Source organism: Phalaenopsis equestris, unplaced genomic scaffold (genome assembly GCF_001263595.1).
Source record: "Phalaenopsis equestris unplaced genomic scaffold, ASM126359v1 Scaffold233646, whole genome shotgun sequence".
Taxonomy (NCBI): Eukaryota; Viridiplantae; Streptophyta; class Magnoliopsida; order Asparagales; family Orchidaceae; genus Phalaenopsis; species Phalaenopsis equestris.
This window is the reverse complement of record NW_018251587.1, coordinates 103,396-109,422: the sequence shown is the minus strand read 5'-3', so window position 1 is coordinate 109,422 and position 6,027 is coordinate 103,396. Positions and strand designations below refer to the sequence as shown.

At 31.6% G+C, this 6,027-nt stretch overlaps 1 long non-coding RNA gene across 1 annotated transcript; it reads right to left on the bottom strand.

Annotated features, from left to right (window-relative positions):
* Nucleotides 1-1,124: 1,124 nt before the first annotated feature.
* LOC110038729 lies at nucleotides 1,125-3,503 on the bottom strand. The gene is made up of 3 exons (XR_002295447.1): nucleotides 3,419-3,503; nucleotides 1,955-2,157; nucleotides 1,125-1,826 (listed from the first exon to the last, which is right to left on the bottom strand). It is a non-coding gene; the product is annotated as an uncharacterized LOC110038729 (long non-coding RNA).
* Nucleotides 3,504-6,027: the final 2,524 nt, after the last annotated feature.

The following is a 6,027-nucleotide window of genomic DNA, read 5'->3' as shown; positions in this document are numbered from 1 at the left end:
ATTCAAGATCATCCAAACTCTAATTTCAAAATTTTTATTGCCAAAAAAAACATATCGACAACACAAAACCAATGATATTAAAAATGATTTGATTTTTTGTATGATTAGAAGCTTTTGAAGCATTAATTAAAATTTATAAATAATCTCCAAAATTTTCATGCTTAAAATTAAATCGAGTATTTCGATAAGAGAAATCTAATGAGCCCATCATCACTTTCATGTTATTAAGACATTTGAAAGCTTAAGAAAACTATAATAAAATAAATCAACACAAACCATTTCATAGAGTTTTATGAGATTTTGGCTAAACTTACTAAGCATCCCTCCCAAAATTCTATAAATAGGACCTAATTTTTAACACGAATGGGGAAAGAAAGAAGAAGCTAAGAGCAGAGTCTAACTCTATTGAAGAAAACTTAAAGCCAATGGGCACAGTCAATAGTCTCAAATTGCCATTGTATGGATGGCACCGTCGTAATCAAACCACTATCACTCAACCCCTATCATCACTAGAATGTCACATGTTTGCTATCGCCTTTGACGAGAAACCATCACAAATTTATCATCGCCGTTGCTGGACCGCTATCGCTCAATCAAAACCATTATCACAGACTATCATCGCTCAACTATCATTACCATTATCATCATATTGTCGTTAACTTTCCATCACTTTGCTACTTTCAATGAAAATCAAATTATCAACATCTCACACTCTTGTAGCATTATATTTTTTTATTGAAAGAAATTACAAATTTTTGTCACTCACTTTTAAATAATGAAATAATGTCAATTAGACAAAGTCTCATGAATTTTTTTTTCTCATTTGATTTTACACATAACAAATCATGGGTGACTTGTGTTGTTTGTTTCATCTAATGAGGGTAAGATTTTCGTGCAAAGCTAAGGTGGCAGAACCCATACTCTACCATCTCCAACATTTTAAAATGATAATACCATTAATTGTGAAAAATCTAAGCTTTTCATCAAATATAGAGATTGAAATTCTTACATCCCAATATATACTAAACTCAATAGATGGGTATCATTGGAACTGCCAAATTAAGTGAATAATAAAGGTAAAATATTTAGAATTCGGTTACTATGAATTCCTTTTTTTTTTTTATAAATTTACACTTGATAGCCTTCAGGGAAAGCCAACCTTTCTTAGCTTTCAAAAATATAATTGGATGCCACCAAAATAGTTGTCATAGAATGTGAGACCTGGATTTGCCTATAGTTGTCAATAACTACATCAATTGCTACAAAGTCTATGTTGGCCAACAGTAAAATTTAGAGCCTCATAATGAAAAATATATATGCATGCAAAAGCATACACAAGCCATGCACAATTAACACAATACATGGTTTGAAGGATTTTATATGATCATCAATCGAATATATCCTTAATTATATATTCTTCATATATAGTATTCTAACCTTTCAAGACTTATGTTAATATATCCCTTATGGTATCCTGTTATATAAATAAACACATTATAAATTTTAATAGCTCAGAAGATGAACATCAGAAATAAAAATGCCACATGAACAAGTTAAGCAAAAGTAAAGTGTAAAATTAGAAAACAAAACTAAAATAAAAATATTTGCGAACTAGTAAAATGGCAAGGATTTGAAGAATTTAGCTCTGCAATAGGCCATGCATGCATCAATTTGACAGACTTCTTAACGCAAAGCCCAAAGGAAGTTATAACTAAAATGTAAACCGTTCAAAAGGATCATGTGAATTGATCTGCTACTTATCATTATTAATGACCAGCATTAATTATACGTTGAGATAACATTGCAGATGCACGAGGATCACAGTGCTGACAAGTTTCTATTGTGAAATGAAATTGCAACTCATGTAAATTAATGTAAAATCTTATGAGTCACAAGAAAAACTCGCAGAATCAAAACTATAAAACAAAATTGAAAGTGATCCAAAAAGGATTACCTCTTGGAAGGTAGTAATCACCTGGTAAAAAACACGGTTTTCGCTGAAATTCTATTAGCACACATTTTGCATGGCTAAGTGGATGACAACAAGAGAGAGCACGCAAGTGCACGGCCATGGTCTCGTTCATGGACGCCAACTAGCGTGCTCTCTCTCTTTGTCAGCCCAACAAATCCAAGAAAAACCTTCCCAACATCCTTCACCTACAAGACAAAAAATAAGTTGCTTGAGATAACCTTCCCAACATCCTTCACCTACAAGACAAAAAATAGGTTGCTTGAGATAATACCTTTTCAATACACATAATAAGAAAAAGAAAGAAATACCACAACAAACAATAGCAACAACAACAATAAAACCCTTATCCCACTAAGTGGGCTCGACTACATAAATCCTTTTTATCCATTGCGTCCTATTTAGTGTCATTTTTTTATTTGATTCTAATAAATATTTTATACAATATGCCCATGTCTTCCTAGGTCTATCTGCTTCCTAGGTTTACCTTTGCCTTTCTTAACATAAGTTAAATCTAAAACATCTACTCTCCTAATCGGATCATCAGATGGTTGACCTTTAATGTGATCAAACCATCTAAGACGACTCTCACTAATTTTATCTATCACTAGAACTACACCAACCCTATCACCGATATATTCATTTCGAATTTTGTCCCTAAGTGTAAAGTCACTCATCCACCTAATCATTCTCATCTCGTCAACACTTAACTTAGTTTTATGCTTCTCTCTTAAAGGCCAACTTTCAGATCCATAGAGCATTGCAGGTCTCATCTCCATCTTATAAAATTATCACACAATAGACCCGAAGCATTCCTCCACTTCAACCAACCAATTTGAATTCTACTAATAATATCCTCATCTATATCACATCACCTGGAACAATACACCCGAGATGTCTCAAACATTCACACCTTTTAATAATTTGATCACCCATAGTTATAATTCTATCACTAGAGCTACTACAACTAAAATTACATTCCATGTATTCAGTTTAAACTCCAATGTATACCTCCATAACAGAAATTCCATCCTAAGACAATTGTGAAATCCTAATCGGAAACACTACAACTAAAATTACATTCCATGTATTCAGTTTAGACTCCAACGTATACCTCCATAACAGAAATTCCATCCTAAGATAATTGTGAAATCCTAATCGGAAACAAAAAAAAAAATCAAATGCAAAGATGAGAAATAACTTAAATTGATGCAAGAACAAAGCAAAAAATATGGAAAATGCCAGCGAAATGGAGAAAAAAGATTGCAAAACAAATCTGTAGCGTCAAATTACAGAATATGACATGGTTAGGAAAGTGCACTAGAGAAAAATTAATATCCTTTAGATTGAAAAACTTAAATCTCCGGGTGCAAAGAAAATCTCTCCTTTAACGGAGTGGAAGTGATCATTATCTTGTGGCAGAAGTCGAGAAACTCTGGCAGGACAAACCCTGGATTAGATGAGTGAAAGAAAGCTGTCCGCACACAGATCTGATCTCCAGGATCTAGTGCTCGCTATTTAAAAATGAAGATGGGAGAAGAGAAGGAGAGGATAAGCAATACATCGCTGTCAATGAATAAGATAAAGATGAGAGAATAAAACTATAAAATAATAAAAAAGAGAGCGTAAAAGTTTGGAGAAAATACTTTCATGATTGGTCCAAATGTATTTTAAATATACATTCAAAAATAATTGTGAAAGGTGACTGAAATTTGTCTAGAAAATAATATTAAAAATTAAAATTATATAGTAGGGGATATTTGATATTTCAAGTTTTATAGTAAACATGCATTTCAAATTCTTTTTCTTGTTATAGGGGTTTAGGGTTCATCATTTTCTCCACATCAATGACATTCCTTCATTCCCTTAAGGTTAGGGACCATCTTTTTTCTTCGGTCTAGCAACATTCACTTTGATTTGCTCTATGTGGGATTGAGCCTCCAATGTGGAATGCGACACTCGTAGCCTCGTGCTTTATTGGTTGATTATTCTCTTCCTCTGATATTTAGGAGAGGTCTAGGCTCTAGTCAGTTGAGCCCAAACCTCTACACTAACCTAGATGGGCAGCCCCCTTCTTATGTGTTGTGGTGAACATATCACCTAGCCAAGGTTTATCCTGAACTTCAAAAATATGGTTGAATCAACTTGGTGGTACTTTGACAGCCAGTCAAAGGACCTCTATAAAATTAAAAGTATGTAATATTTTTTAATATAATAAAATAACTTGAAATTATAATTCTAATTCAAATTAAATAATCTTGCCTCAAACTCCTTAAATTACATGTCCCGAGTCACAATTGAGATCTACTTTCAAGTGACATATGGAGAATTATACCTACTATTGATGATCTCTGTGATGCAAGTGATTGGTGACCTAGAAGAGTACAACCTAAAATAGAAATATTAGTTATACGGATATCAAAAAGAATATTGAACAAAGGGTGGTTGAGTGTTAGAAGTATAATGTATGAGAGGAGCTACTATAGAAGGAGCAGAACGTTGGAAAGGAGTAGTAGGTATGATTGGAGCTTTGATAGAAGGTGTGGGAGATGTTGCGGTGGTGGTATTGTTGTTAGTCAACACAACACTGGTGCTATGTGAGATAAATTAGGCTACTAATTTTCTTTGTCCTTCTATAAGTACTCCAACCCATCGGGAAGGTTGGTGAGGCGGCTGATCTCCATTACTAATAAAAGTTAATTATAACAGGAAGAAAAACATTAATAAAATTTGTACGAAAGCAACACAAGTAAAAATAACAAAATTAAGCAGGAGAATTATGATATAATCGACAAAAGTAAAGTAGGGAAGTGATAACTCAAAATAATAAATATATTGTAACAACATGTAAGAACATCAAAAATAAAAATAGGAATATTTAAAACAAACAGTGTGAAATGTAGAACCTAATATTATAAGAGATAAAATCAAAAAGAAAAAAAAAATCTAAATATACATACCACTCTTAGTATGCTTCATTAGAGGATTCAGTCTATGATAAATTCAGAATTTTTTCTTTAGTATCATCATCATTGTCATCCATAATTTGAGAAACCTTGTCATAAGCCTCTTTTGCATCTTCTAAGGTAAATATTTCTTCAATAGAATCAAGCTGAATATAATATATTTGACATAGCTTTCTCTTGGTGAATGAGTTCAATAATAGTTTGCATCTCAATAGTTCTTCTTGGTTTATAATGACAACCCATTAATTTTATCTCTTGCTTTACCGAAGATAATAAACATGGCTAACTTGATGTGCTAGAATAAATAGATCAAATTTTATAAATATTTTGTTCATTTTAATTCGGTATTAGAACAAGAGTTTAGTGTTCGTGTTTCTTGATTAAGAACATGATCAAAACATTGACAATTGAACATATATACATTACGTGCAACATAACCTGGATATTGCAATTTTCCTATTTCTTCAAGTATTCTATAATAATTGATCTCACAATCTAAATGAGTGTTTCCACTAACATAAACACAACAATTATATGTCATTTTCCCTTCACGCCAAGAACTCGTACGAATTCTATAATTGCTCATATCAAATATTTGTCACATAGTGATGATGTGATTAAGCCCCCAAATAAGATCTAATAAGCCTTGATTATGAACCAATAAGAGGTTCCAAAATATAATATTTTTACTTTGAAATTTTTTTTTGCGTATTGGTGAATTGAAGTGTTATTCCAATATATGTATAAATTTAACAATGTCAAAAATTCTTTTTTCAATCTTTTTTTGCTTATAACAAAGTCACATCTTTGTTCAGGTTATCAATAAATAAGCATCTCATATCATTATTATTTTTATATTGAAGTTAATTATTATAACATTTTAAGTAAAAACTAAGAAAAAAATTAATTACTGGAAATCTTACGAATAAATGGTTAGACTTCGTCACTGTATACTAAAATATATAATATCATTGCTCAAAGTTTTTATCATTGAGATATGTGTAACATACCTCTTTGATGGTTCTTCTTATATCTCATACATACATATACATATACATATACATATATACATATACATATACATAATATATA